This window comes from Cinclus cinclus, chromosome 1, assembly GCF_963662255.1.
Source record: "Cinclus cinclus chromosome 1, bCinCin1.1, whole genome shotgun sequence".
Classification (NCBI taxonomy): domain Eukaryota; kingdom Metazoa; phylum Chordata; class Aves; order Passeriformes; family Cinclidae; genus Cinclus; species Cinclus cinclus.
The window spans coordinates 134,964,523-134,979,612 of NC_085046.1; positions in this window are offsets into that span (position 1 = coordinate 134,964,523).

Sequence of the window (15,090 nt, forward strand, 5' to 3'; positions counted from 1 at the left end):
TTTTTTGCTTATTCTTTCTTCAAAGACAATATATACATTTATAACTTTCTAATCCTTTGTAACTCTTCTCTTCCTTCACAATTTTTAATGCACATTTTCTGTGCATTAAAAATTATTTATTTTTTAATGCACAAGAACACAGAGTTTCTTATGTTGCTTATGTGAATAGCTATAGGCCCTCTTTATCTGAGACATTTAACAAATCCAAACATTCCTGTCCTCACATTAGCTTCCACAATTAAGCATGTCGTTAGTGGTGCTGAGTTTCTGATACTACTTGTGTTAATATAAGCTGAGCAAAAACACCTCAAAAACTTGTGACACCTGTCATCTATCATCAGCCTTCTGTTGTCACTGAACACCTCACATTTCTTGGTTGTATTCTACTAATTTACTTATATCTTTCTTTTCTTTCCATTCCTGTCACACTTTTTCTAGTGGTTTATTCCGTTCCTTATCCCTCCTGATTTTCTCCTGTCATGCTTATCATAGCAGTTTGTCTTAATCCTTAATAATATCAGAATTTCCCAATTGATTGGTTCCTTCTGGAGTTTCAGGCCATTGTAAATGGCCAGAATTTAGTCGGGTTAAACTATAAATATAATTTATTCCTTATTGCCTTCCTCTTTCATTTTGATCCACCCCAATCACTTCCTCTTCAGAGTCTTTTTCAAAACTCAGAAATCCTTTATCAAAAATCCTTTTCATAATTCACTTGTAAAATGCGCAATTAGATGCATAAAAGCAACTCTACTAGGGCATTTCTGAGTTCTTGCTTCTACACTCTGAATAATAAATTGTAGAACCATATAGAAGAAAACAGAAAAGACAAAATTGTCACCTTTACACACCATTTCCCTGCCCTTCACAAATTCAATTATTGTACCTTTCAGACACAACAATACAAAAATTTAGACTGTTAGAAAATCTACTCCTTCCTATAGCAGGTTTATAAAATCAGGGCAAGAAAATCCACACAAAAATGTTTTAAATAAAAGACTAACAAATCTAAACTTTTTAAAGATAAATAGCTTTAGTGTATGTGAAGTTTTCAAACTTCAAAGAAAAAAAATTGTATTTTATCTGATTTCACAATGAATATTCAGGAAATGGTAGAGAGGTAAGAAAATCCTTGTACATTTTTAGCTTTAGATACAGAAAGATTATTTGGGAAGGTTAAGTCACATGGTGGTTGTTTAGTTTCCCCCCTTTCTATAGTAAATTCAGAAAGGATAGTAGCAACTTTTGTAACTCAAGTTCTCTCAGACTGAAGATGCACTAGTGTTGATCAACTCAACCTGACTAAAAAATATGCTATTTTTTCAGAATTCAATTAAATATAAAACAACCAAAACACACACATGCACCTGCACCTGCACATGCACACACACACACACACACACACACACACACAAAGATGTTGTGCACAAACATTCATACTGACAGAAAATGAACTGTTTTTCCAAAGCCATCTGTTTACCACTGATTGTTTAATAAGAATACACTGAGAAAGTGTATTCTATAAGAGTTTTTTATAAGAGTACAGTGAGAAAGATCAGATGAGCTTGTGCTCCTCAAGGCTATGATTTTGTTGATCTAATTGATAAAGCCAGCCAAAATATTTCCATCCTCTTTTTATTTCTTAATGTCAATTCATCACACTGTAAAATATAAAATTCCAAAAGCAGCTGACCTCTGAATGTACTCTGCCTATCCTCTGAATATGCTTTGCCTATGTCAATAGAAAACTTAAATTAATTGTTACAATTCCCAGTTCATATCTAGAAAACACAGATTAAGCTGAACATAGTCCTTTAAACTGAACTGCTCCTGTAAATAACTCAGCCAAGACCACTCTAGGAATGGACATTAACTTCTTGTGTCTTTGAAACTGACTTAATTACACAACAAATTACAGGCAATTGTTCTATTTGATCCTACCCTGAATATGTAACCAGGGAAATGTGGGTTTCATACCATTTGATCTGATGGTAAAGTAATATATTTCCTATTCTTTTCGTATTAGAACAAAAAATCCAAATAAAGAGTACAAGTGCATAATGGTAAGTGAAGACCAAGGAAATTTTTACATAATAGAAATAAAGTATCAATCACTATTTGGTATTGAATGAGAAAGCAGGAATAAAGGTTTTTATGAGTAAGCTGAACAAGAGTCAAGATATATAAAACAGCAATATAGCTGTCTTCCTAACCATACCCTTATATAGGAAGATCCAAATGGACTACCACAGAGAGATTTGCATTTACTCTGCTGGTATAATATATAAAGATGATATATTTAAGAATTCAGGCCTTCCTTCTAGACCTTTTTTCTCCAGTAATTTTGCTTTAAGATTTTTCAATAAAGAACTTCCAGCATAATTACTTTTTTTTTTTAAAAATGCCCTTTCTAAAATTATCATTAAACATTGCCTTTAAAACTTGATTTAATATCAGTAGGACTATCTCTAATAAGCTCAAAAGAAATACCAACTGAGTTATTTAGACAATACAGAGGCAATATGCTCTTGAAATCTTAAATTTCTCTCCCTTGTTGTTCTACTTATCATTTGGAGATGATAAGAGAAGGATCAAGTGGTATTTACAGAACAGAAAAAATTCTCTGTTTTGTTTTAAACATCATTAATCCTTGGTTAATGGCTACAGGAGAGAATATTGAATTACTGTCCACTTCAATTTCAGTCTGATAGCATTTCATATCGATGTTGCTTTTCACATCATCGTACAGGATACCTACTACTTCATGACAATGAATATTTCAGATTCATGGAATCATAGCATGGTCTAGATGGAAAGAACTTCCCTGATGATCTAGTCTCAACCCCCTGCTATGGGCAGGGACACCTTCCACAGGACCAGGCTGCTACAAGCCCCATCCAACCTCTCCTTGGGATGGGGCACACATGATTTTTCTGGGCAACCTGTTGCAGTGCCTCACCAACCTTCTGTTCCTGTCAGATTTTCTAATGCAAGACTATAAATTACTAAATTCCATAACTAAAGTCAAGGAACAAGCAACTCCCTTTCAGAATGTTAATTACTGTAACCCCTAAGTCTTTTTCACTGTCTGTACATTGAGAGAATGATTAACCATCCCAAAATTGTAATTACAAATTTTTTTCCCATGTATGACCTTTCAGCTTTAGTGAAACCTCTGCTGTTTTAAAACACAGATTATTAAGAAAAAATATTTTAATGAGAAGTTCTAAATAATTTCTGACTATCATTTATTAACCAGACAATCCTGATTTTCTATTATTTTCAGATTTTCATCACATTTATGTTATTTCCATGTCATCGCAAATATAATATGGGATTAGAAGGAGATTTATCATGACTTCTCAATTAAAAGTTTTCAATAAGCTGGTATAGTGCATTTTTTTCTTTGAGATTTTTAATATGGGGTAAATAAAAATATCTTTGCTGATTATGGTCTTTGTCATCATCATGGCTATTGTATGCATAAATTCTACATGCTAAACACTCATCAGTGCTTTTCTAATATAAGAAAGATGCTGATTGTTGGATACTATATGCAGAAAATTTTAATAAGACTAAACATACAGTAAAACCAGACTGAAATTAAATTTAGGAAAAATAACATACTGGGGATAAAAGGAACATGAAACTATCAGTTAAAAATTAGACTGCACAAAGACACTATTTTCCTTTTTCCCTTTCTGTAATACTATTTACCTTCTTAATTTCCTATCAATAATATTAGATTTTGTTGATTCACTAGGAAAAAAAAAATCTATAAAATAGGACATATTAAAATATAAACAAATGCAATGAGTTTAAGGCATATTATTGGGGGAGGGGGAAAAAGAATAAAAAACCAACACTTTTCCCTAAAGGGCTTTTTGTAATGATACAGAATAGGATAACTTTTAAATTAAGATTTTACAGAAATATTCCTATAAAGGTTGTTTTTGGGAGACAAATGATTAATTAACTAAACAGATGCAATAACTCACAAATAGCATGTTATCATGTTCAAAATTAAAGACAAGAATATACAGGGTGACAGTTGCATAAAGTGAATAGTTGTTGAGGTTAGAGTGTAGAAAGATCATAATGAAAGCTTTCCTCAAAATGGGATGCATCACTGTCTGGATTTTTCAGCCCTAATCTAAGAAAAAACCCCAAACCCTCACCCTATAAGCTGCAATACACACAGCTTCAAAATATCATGTAGAACCCTGTTGATATGTGTTTTTTTAACTATTTGCTTGCTTAGTGACTGACTAAAAGGGATTTTTTTTGCCATTTGGTAAATTAAAAATTTTAATTGAAAAATTTTAGTCAACACCTTTTTATTTTTTTTAAGCTTTATGGTATTTCTATAAAAGGAGAGCTAGTCTTATATGGGAGTTAAAAGCTCTGCAAATTTAACTATTTAACTGCTGATTCATATTGATTGATGTGCTTGTGATCTGTTGTATTTTTACACCTACTGAAAGGAAAATATAAATTTGCTGAATGTACATGTATATAAAATACAGGCTGAAAGAGTTTAGACACGCTTGCTGCAGAATAGTCTCCTAGTTCAACAAAATAAGGATATCGCCATGGAACCTGCAGAAAAGACATTTGGAATAGAACATCCTCAACGAAAATAATATAATGACATTTTTCTGTCACTAGCTGGAAGAGCCTGGCCTTTCCAGTCAGGACCTCAGCTTGAACTGTGATTGTCACTCTGGCATGCAGGAGAGTACTGGGGCATTTCTAGATAAACAACTACCAGAAGAGGTACTTGCCTACTGCAAGATTATGAGTTATGATTTTCAGTGTGTAACCTGTCAAAATCTATTAATCTCTTCTCTTCATACACACTTCTCTTGGCTATGTACTGATCAGGCTAGTGATGTGTTGAGACAAGACCTTGAGTGTACACAGTTCTAAGATACAACAGCCTGCACATTTACTTCAGAATAGGACATAAAAAATACCAAAGCTGTGTTTTATTGGAACTTTATCTTCAAAATGAATTAATTTAGATGGAGAAAACTCAGAATATCTGAAGAGAATAGAAGTCAGAATATGCAAACAAATGTCTTCTCTCTCCAGCAGCCTTTCAGAGTGGATTTTTGCTCAAGTTTACTTTCAAGCCAGAAATTTTCAGTGGGTTTTTTGATTGCAATAAACATTAGGAAACACCTAAAAGAAAATATCTTTTTGTTTCCTTTTTACTTGTTCCTTTATCATGACTGTCTTCTATTGTTCTTCTTATTCCTCTCAGTCTCTGTTCTTTCCTCCTCTAATGGCTGAATATCCTCCCACCATCTCCTTCCGGCCTTCCTGGCTATTATCCTATGAGTGTGATTGTACAGTATATAGGAAAATATGAATCATAGAAAACAACCACTGTCAGAACTGTTCTCACCATTCAGAAAGACTGAGTTAATTTTTCTATAAATAGCTGGAGTTAGCTACTCACAGCCTTTATAATTCAGTCCTTACTCTGTCATAAATGTCAGCATATTGCATTTATCAGGACTATGCAATAACCCACAGAGATTCATTTCCTGTTTCAAGTGTTCTGATATATCCATGCTGTGGCAATTAATAGAACCCATACATGTTCTGGGTACAGAACCCATTTCCTAAAAAACAGGAGTAGTTCGGTAGTTGCATAACAAAGGTGTGAAAAGCTTCACCCAGAGGTGAGTGTGCACACTAGAAAAAATGAAAAGAGCTGCATGTTGGAGTTGCCAAAGAAATCAGCAAAAAGAATTGGTTGACTGAGCTACTGACTGGAAGGTATGAACCAAGTGGGGCAAGGATGACTGAGCCTGCAGTGTGCATGATGAGGAAATCAGCTGTCTTGTCAAGAAAGGAAATGTATCATTAACCCATGATAAAGTAAGTCACTGATTAATAAAAGTACATTGACTTACAGAAAATAACTTATCCACCTCAGAGTGGAAATAATTTTTTTTTTTTTAACTTATGGACACACTGGTAGTCCAAAGTAATTTGACTGTAAAAGTACCCAGAGGTGCATATAAATATTGTCAGTGGGCAAAGTAGACTTTGAAGGAAATGAAAATAATTATGATAAAAATATTTCCTTCTCTGATTTGAATCTTTCTGCATGGCTTAAAATTCTATTGCTTTTAATATTATTCTTGTTTATTCTCTTTTGTAGAAATAGTCCTTCAAGCAGTACTCAGCTGGCTTTCAAAGGCAAATCAGACTTTTATCAAGGTATTCCATGCCAAATATATTATTTCTGCTTTTAGAGTTCTAACTCCTTCTAACTCCTCTTCAGCAGCTTATACCAGATTGTACATTTTGGAGCCTTTCCCTGCATTTCATTCTAATCATCAGTACTATCAGTGGCTTAAGCAGTGAAAAGCTCTGTTCACAGGTATCAGTTCTAAAAAAACTACCAAAATCAGACCACCAAATCTCTTAACTATATCTGGCATCTATAGCCATCTTAAGACCACTTTCAGACTGATTTTCCTGCTCTAGTGGAATTATAAACTTCAGTGCAAACAGATATTTTAGATTTACAAGAGAGGCCTGGCTCTAGGCATTTGAGTGTGAAATTCAGAGTTTCTTGCATTTGGGTCATCTTGGGCTAACATAGCTGGAATGACTCTCCATTATACAGCTAATAAATGATTTCTGCTCTATTTGGGATTCCCTGGATGCATCAGAATGCAGCAAGATAAGAAAGGTCCTAGAACTACCTCTTTCAATTTTGGTAAATTAAATTTGTGTTAAAACAGAAATTCAATTATTAAAATCATATTCATCCTCAAAAAAAAAAAAAGTTACACTTAGTAGTACACCTCTCTATACACTGCTGATTTTCACAGCCACATATTCTTGTCAGGCATTTTTTCTGTTTTCCTGGATAGTCTAAATACATGTATTTGAAATATTTATTCCACCTTAGAAAAAAGTTTTCTCATTCCCCCTCTTCACTATTAGCTATGGAACAGAGAGGATCCCCAAAGAATACGTTTTTCTGCAGAGTAACATGACTATATACCTGTACTGCTTGTGGAGGGTTTGACTGGGTTGATAAGGAGCTTAAGAAAGTAAAGATTTTCCAAAACAATTTAAATAGCAGCAGTTTAAAATGGTAACATTTCCCAATTTTTTAAATTCCAGTTTGTGGAAGCCTTTCTCAAGAGAGTGCTGTGAATACAAACTCTCGTCAAACTTGGTTGCACAATACCTAGTTTATAAAAATATGCATAGAAATATGGAAATCTATGCAGCCACAGTTTTGGGGGTTTTTTTCCCACTGAGAGAAAGAGAATTTGCAAAGATTTTACTGTTAAATCATGACTGTTTAGCTAGACGTGATAACTGGCAGCTGGTCAATATGTTCAACTTCTTAGCTAAAATACTCAGGGCATATTCTTGCACCCAATCAGTAAATATAATTTTATATTTGTATAACGTATTATATTAGCTTAAAATTGGCTTATTTTTGTAACTTTTTGTTGTGCCCCCTGCCCAGTTGTTGTTGGGCAGGGGAAAGTTCCAAGGTTTGTGAGCGCTGGCCTTTGGGGCACTCAGCTTCATGGTTTCTCACAGAAACCTGCAGTTTCCAGAGGGCATAAAAAGACCGGGAGAGCAGCTCAGACTTTTTCCACAGGATTTATTATAGTCTGTGAAGGGGTCAGGTTACAAATCCAAAGATGGGGGATCACACATGTACTTTAACAGGGTTTGGGGGGATCACAAGTAAACCAATGGAAAACAGGGTTAACACATTTTGGCCAACTACATTATCTTTCTTTGTTTGGGACAACCAATTATAAAGATCAAACCTAACTAATAATATTTTAAAAAGAAGGAGAGCTTACATTTTTTCTAATATGAGTCATTCTAAGCAAGTAGTTTTTTCTTATCTCAAAGTAACTGCCAGGGGGCCCTCACAGGGATGTCTGCAGAGGGATTCGTCTCCTCTACAGACTGTTTTCTCTAATGTTTCCTAATGAACATCAGTAGCTGAAACATGTACCTGCTGTCCTGTGTCATGCTTTGGCATTAATACCAGCTCTTGGAGATACAGTCACCTGGTCAAGTAGAAATAGCTGTGTTGGCTACATTTTTCTGGAGACTTTCATGTCATTGGATGGCAATATGGACTTCTGCAGACTAAGGAATTAATTATTGACTGCACTGGAAATTTTATTGAAGGAATGCAGTGCTATAGCCAGTGTGTTGTGTTGTGTTGCTGTAAGTTGACTTGTCTGTTTTTAGCAGAATTTTAGATGCGGGAGAGGCTTGGATGATGTGAAGTCAGGCTGTAGAAAATATCTATCTCCAGCTTCATGAGACAGAGAAACTTTGCATTTGAGCTCAGACTGCATTCAATATTTGATGAATGAAAAGAAATCTATCACCCCTTCAGATAGTTCTGAAGTAATAATAATGTATCATGACTGAAATGTTAGAATACTTTCCTCTTCATGTTTGACAGAAAGTCATGGTGGATCGAGTTGTTGATCACACATGTAAGATAAGACCACTACTGATTTTTTAAAATTAAATTTGTGACTACAGACAGTCTGTAGCACAGACTACGCATTTACTTAAACCTTTCTTTTCTGCTCTGAAGATAATATTGTCACAAAGCTGTTTACCAGGGAAAAATGAGCAATTCTTTCCACTTTCATTTGCCTCACCAGATTGGATTTTCAACCTATCCAGGGCCATAGTACTTTTACAATCATAGAATAGTAGAATCATTTATGTTGGAAAAGACCTTTAAGATCAAGTCCAACAATTAACCCAGCACTGCCAAGTCCACTACTAAACTGTGGGCTCAGTCTGCTGAGCTAATGTCTACAACAAGGAAAATATTTGATGCTCAGACAGACTGACGTGTTTCCGTGGAAACCATAATGCTTGAATTCAAATAAATTTGGAGAGGAAGCTAAGCATTGCATTCAAGCTGAAGAACAGAATGGTCCAAATAACTTGTTTTTCTCAAATGTATATATAAACATATTCCCTCTCCCTTAGGAAAGAATGAAAACATGATTTAAATCCTGTCCCTGCTGAAATTAGTAAAATATAGCCTATGATTTTATAACTCAGATTCAGATTTCATATCCCTAAAATATGGATAATAAGTAAAATAAGTAATTTATTAGAGTTATGAGTACACCAAGAATCAGAAGTAGCAGTCTGTGGATGGCCTAAAAATAAACTGTATTCAGGAAAAAAATTGCGACATCTACAAAGAATATTGAGTAAGTATATAAGGACATGTAATCAGAGCAGGAAAGGAAAAAGAGAATAATATCTATCTAGTGAAAGGAAATGGGATCTGTGGGAAGAGTAGAAGAGAGTGATATAACCATGCTCAGTGGGGAAGTAATTTTCAAGGATATTAAATATTGACACCTGTTTTCCTTCCTGAACTAAAATAATAACACCTTAGTGAGTTTAGGGAGAAGAAATAGAAATCTGTGTTTGCGTTACAAAAACAGTGTTCACTGTTTGAAACCCATTTTCTCTTTCTTTTTTCCCCAACATTTTTTCTTGTGCAGATTATCGTTACATGGACCATTTCATACAGATTTAAACAAAAAAAATAAATAATGATCAACAGTAGGCCAGTGGAATACTGGGGCTTGTTTGAGGCTGTATATATGTATTTTCACATGGCCATCTCCTGTAAAAAACCAGGTCTTTATTTCTGATACCTAGAGCTCTCTTGGATATCGTCAAAGGTTATAGTAAAGCTATTTGAACAACAACAACAAAAAATTGTCACTGTCACAGCACAGCAATCAAATGCAGGGGAAACGTCAAAAGAGAAAGAGAGCTGAAAAAATAAATATTAACATCAGTCAGAAGGCTGCTCTTCTCAGCACAAATAGTTTTCTTTTCTGCTGCTACCTTTCAATTGGTTTTTAAAGAAAAACAAAGTAGGATTTTTTAAAATAGAAAATGTATTTGCCTTTCAATTCTACCACAGTATGACAGAACATGGGGTTAGAAGAGAAACACTGATTTGGTTACAAAAAATGTTTTAGGAATATTTTCAATCACAATTAAAATAATAAAGAATTATTGGAGTCCTGAAAGCCAAAAATTCAAAATAAACTTCCTTTATACACCTTAAATTAAAATAAAAACTGTATATTTTCTTATCCTAGATACTTCACTTTCTTAACTTAGGTGAATTTTCTTTCTTCTGGTTTAAGGCATTAAAAATTAAATACTTATTAATATAATGAACAATTAAAAACTGAGTTATTCTACGTCCAAACTAAACGGCCTAATGCACTCTTTTAGCATAATGGTGATGACTTTCTTATTCCTCACTCATGTAAAGTGCCAATAGATTTATTGTTCTACCTGTCATACTATTTCCTCTCCATCATGATTTTCATTGGTATGTGCATTTTCATCTTTGTTATTTTTATCCTTTTTGTGCAGAGATATGCTTCTGTGGATAATTATCCAATTAATCAATAATGAAAGTGTTCTGAGAAATCACTTTAGTCTAGATGTCTGAGAGAGGTCTCTTGCCCACCCCACATCTCAGGATATGTAACTGGCAAATACAGAAAAAAAAAAAAATACAAAAAAAAGCCAGAAGAAAAAAAGATATGAAGGAGATCTTAAAGAAATTGATTTCTAGGGCAACAAAATTATTTCTAGAGCAGGGAAATAAGACATGAGACCTAATTGGAGAGCAAGAGGTCTTGGGAAGATAACCTCAATGCTGTTCATCTCAAAGCAAATCAAATTCAACAATTCCAACAGAAAGAGGGGATGTCTCTGCATAGACTGTTTAATGATTTCTTAGAATGCTGTCAAAGAAAAGCATGAAAACTAAAGAAAAACAGAACATGACCTTTCAGAGTAAACAGCTCTTCTTTGAATATTAATATAGTAAAAGAAATATATGTCAAGTAAAAGAATATATTTAAGAAACTATAGAATTAGCAAAGATTTTTAATCTGTGTACCAGGTGGTTTCTTTATTCAGCCAGGGTTCTAAACACTACTCAGTCCCTGTAGATATGAAAGAATGGAGTAACTGCTGAGTGAGCTGCTAAGTGTAACAATGTGCTACAAACAAAGAAAAAATGGAAATATTTTGTGCACAAAAACTGCTCTTGTTAGGAAAACACAAAATGAATAATGTAAAACTGGGAAACAGGTTTTCTCTGTGAAGCTAATATCTCTACTACATCTGAAATATTGTATGAGAAAGATCACAGACAACACATCTTAAAATATTGTGTTTAGAAAAGTCATGTTCATTGCATTAAAAAACACTACCTTAAGGTGGGATACTAAAAATTCATAGGAAAATAAGCTTTTAAAATTAAAAGATAAGTCCTATGCAAAATACTAAAAACTGGACCTGTATCTTCATTTTGCTTCTCCAAGAATGATGAACTTTAAGAACATTCCTTCATATAGCATAAGTCATAAAACATCTAGTTCTTTCTCTTGAGCGTTACATAAACATTGCAAAGTATTTACACAGAAAGTAAAAAAAAATGCAAGGATTTAAAAGTTTTGATAAAATTGACGATGCTTTTGTTCTCCCAGCCCGAGAAAGCGGAGAATATGTATGAGAAATCTCAAATTTATGAGAACTGTTAATACCATACCTTTCAAATTCTTTCTCTTAGTTATTTTAATAATATCCTGAACATGCTTCGTCATCCCTTTCAAGATTTAAACATTGGCACATAAAACCTTTAGAAGACTGAAGGTTCTGACATCTTTTAGTTTTTGTAGAAAAATTCTTTCCCCCTCCATCCCCTGCTGCCCCTTATTTGCAAGAGAGAGGAGCAGAACAAGAGATGTGAGAATCAAGAGCACTACCACTGCATCTCACTGTTCTGACACCTGGGTACTTTAAAGCAGGTACTTAAAAAAATGTGTAAAATCACTACACACAAGTATAACATAATGATTTTTTTTGTTTTGTTTTAAAGTCTAGAACCTTTAAAATTATATATAAGAAGGTATTTGAGAAATGCTAGTTCTCCATTATCCTACTTCATCCAGTTGCTAAACACAAAACCAAAACAAAAAAAATGATGGGACCATAACTTTATCAGTGATTTTGTACAACTCTTTTTCTTAAGCAGAAAAGGATGAAAACATTTTTCCTACTTAGATCCTCACCTTTAAAGACAAAATCAAAATTTTACAAGAATTTTCACTTCTTATGAAGCTTTCACATGTGTATCTCCTTCTTCCATATACACATTCCCCAGCAGCCTTCAGTACTACAAACTAGAAGTCTCACTGCCCCACAGTGTTTACAGAAATCTGCAGTAACAGTTTTGTTTTACTCATCATTCTTCAGAAATTTCTAGTGATCTTGAATGCAAAAGAGAAAGACGGTCCCATTGGATGTGGTGCTGCAATTGCTAGTCTGCCCCCTCTGACGTGGTGGGGGGAAGGCTCATGGTGTGCAGCTTCCCACACCCCAGGGTGCAGAGGGTTGATAAAGCAGGAGTTGCTCTGGCCTTTTTCTTGCTGAATACAGCTCATTCATCGTAGATGAGAAGTTTTTGCCCTTCTGCCAGTGTCTGAAATATAGCAGTAAATTTTTGTCTGTTCAATGATGGATGGAGGTCAAAGTCTCTTTGTTTCAATAAGGTTTGTTTCAGCAAGCCTAGTTTATAAATATCAAAATTTACATAAGTGGCAACTCATCTGACATTCTGATGTTTACTTATTTCACTTATTCAAAAGAAGACTTTTTTCATTCTCTTTCTGGATCACTCAATTTTTGCAAGTGACACAACGAGAGCATGTACTGATTTTGTTTGAAGATATGGGTGAAAATTGTACTACAACTCATTTACTAAGGAGCCTGCTATTTCTAGCCCAGTGTACCTTTATCTCTTCAGAGTTAAACCTCAAAATATTATAGTCCATCCTGTCAAACAATCCTTCCTGTCAAAAAATTTAAAACATATCCTTGTGACCAGACAGATACGGAAGGGCAGTAGAAAAAGAAATAATTTCAATTATGCTCAAGATGCGCAAGTCAGTGGTGAATAATACAATACCTGAATATTTCTTCCTGATTGATTACATGGAAAATATCTGGTCAGTATTTCTGGTTTGCTTAAATGATTCAGCTGGAGTACAAAATATGCCAACACCACACCTGCTATGTCTACTGATCAAACACTTTCCAATTTTCAGCAGTTAGCAAAACAAACCACCCAATTCATGTCATGTTCCTGGTAACAGTATAAACTAAAACATTTAGGGCTTTTTTTACCTTTACATCCTCATGTGCCATCTCTTCAATGTACAAAACATTGTATTGGAGAGGGAACCTCATAGTTAAAGGGAAATTCACAGCTAGGTCTCATGCTTAAGTCTTGAAAAGAGATTTCCCCTGAATTTAGACAGAAGGAAGTTAAGGTCTCAATGACTGAGATACCTCCCAGTCTTTGGAGGTAAGGGTGAAAAAGGACACTGTGTCATTCTTTGTTTTTTTAAAAGAGGGCATTTAGTGATGAAAGGTGGAGATGAAAGGCAACCTCAAGGAAACTTAAGAAAGCAGGAAACAGTAGTACACATGAGATGCTGGCTGGAAGAGTAAGGTTACCATAAAGTGGAATTCTGTCTGAATTCTGTAACCAAGAAAACGGGATTTTGAGAACAATTTTTAATTGCTGGTTTTGTTTGCTTGGTTTTGTTTCTGTTTTGAATGAGAATATATAGACTCAAAAGTGGCTTTTGAACTCAAAATTTTGGTAGCAAGATGAAGCTTGTGCTTTAGGCACAAGCTTCATTGGAGAAAATTCTGAGTTTGTCTTGCCATTGAAAGATGAGGGAAGTTTTGGAAGAACACCAGAAATTTCATAGTCTGAAAAAGAAGTTGAAAAATAAAGTGCAATACAATACCTGATTAATTAATAGGTGTTATTGGAGCAAAGCTTAGGACAATAGCCAGAATATTCCTGAAATGGACCAAAAGCTAGATGTGATCAATTATAGCTTTGTTGAACCAGATGCTACAAAGCGTTCATTTTACAGAGCTTTTTTATAAAACTCCTATTTTCCCATGGTAAAAGATGTCAAAGAGATGAAAGGCTGAATAATAAACCAAATTTTCCCACAAAACAGTCAAGAGACATGAGAAACAGGACAATGCTTAGCCTTATAACAGGTGATTTGTACCGAAGATTAAAAGAACTTTAAAAGATTGTAAGGTGACAAACCCCAATGTGAAGCAAATAATCATGATGAAAAACAGATTAAAAATTGGAATTTTAGTACTTTATCAGAATTTTCCATCCATGAAAATGGTATTAAATATATTCCTCAAAAATAATGTGGGTATGTCTTGTGCAGTACTCCTAGTAGGTATTTTAGGAAAACCTAAAGAAGAATCTTTCCATCATCAATTTCTTCTCACAAATGGAACAACACCAGAATAAACACATGGTGTCTAAATATTCAGGCCAACATGTAGCAATACATTAATTATGAAATTATTTCTGAAGCTACATAAAAAGCATATTACTGAATTTAATTGATTTTCTAGCAGGTATCAAACAACAAAAAAAAAAGATTAAACCAAGAGCATGAGTGAAGTTATAGTAGAAACATCTGAAGACAGGTAAGAATCAAGAGAAACTCATAAAGGCTCAAAGTTTAAAAATGGGCACACCATGGCAGTCCCAAAAAGTGAAAAAACCCAACCCCTCCTCCCCCGCCATGAAGTGAATAGAAGCCTACACAGTACATGAGCCATGGGAATTCTGTACAGAGTTAAGGTATCATATTAAAGCTACATGAGGTTTCATTAGAGCCATAATAAGTAATATTTTATCTTGGTATTTTAAATACTCTTTCATTTTGGTTTAAGTACACCACACGACATCTAATTCAATATTTACTGAGAGTGTCACATATAATATATGAAACAACAGTTCCTAAGAATTTGTGTAATGTTTAGTGACAACTCTAGATTGTAATCAAGGTCATATGCCTACCTTTCTTATTCTCTTTTGTCATTCACTATTTTGACATTCCTTTTCCCTTCAATGACATTCAAATTGGCCTATAATTAAAAGTACCAGGGACA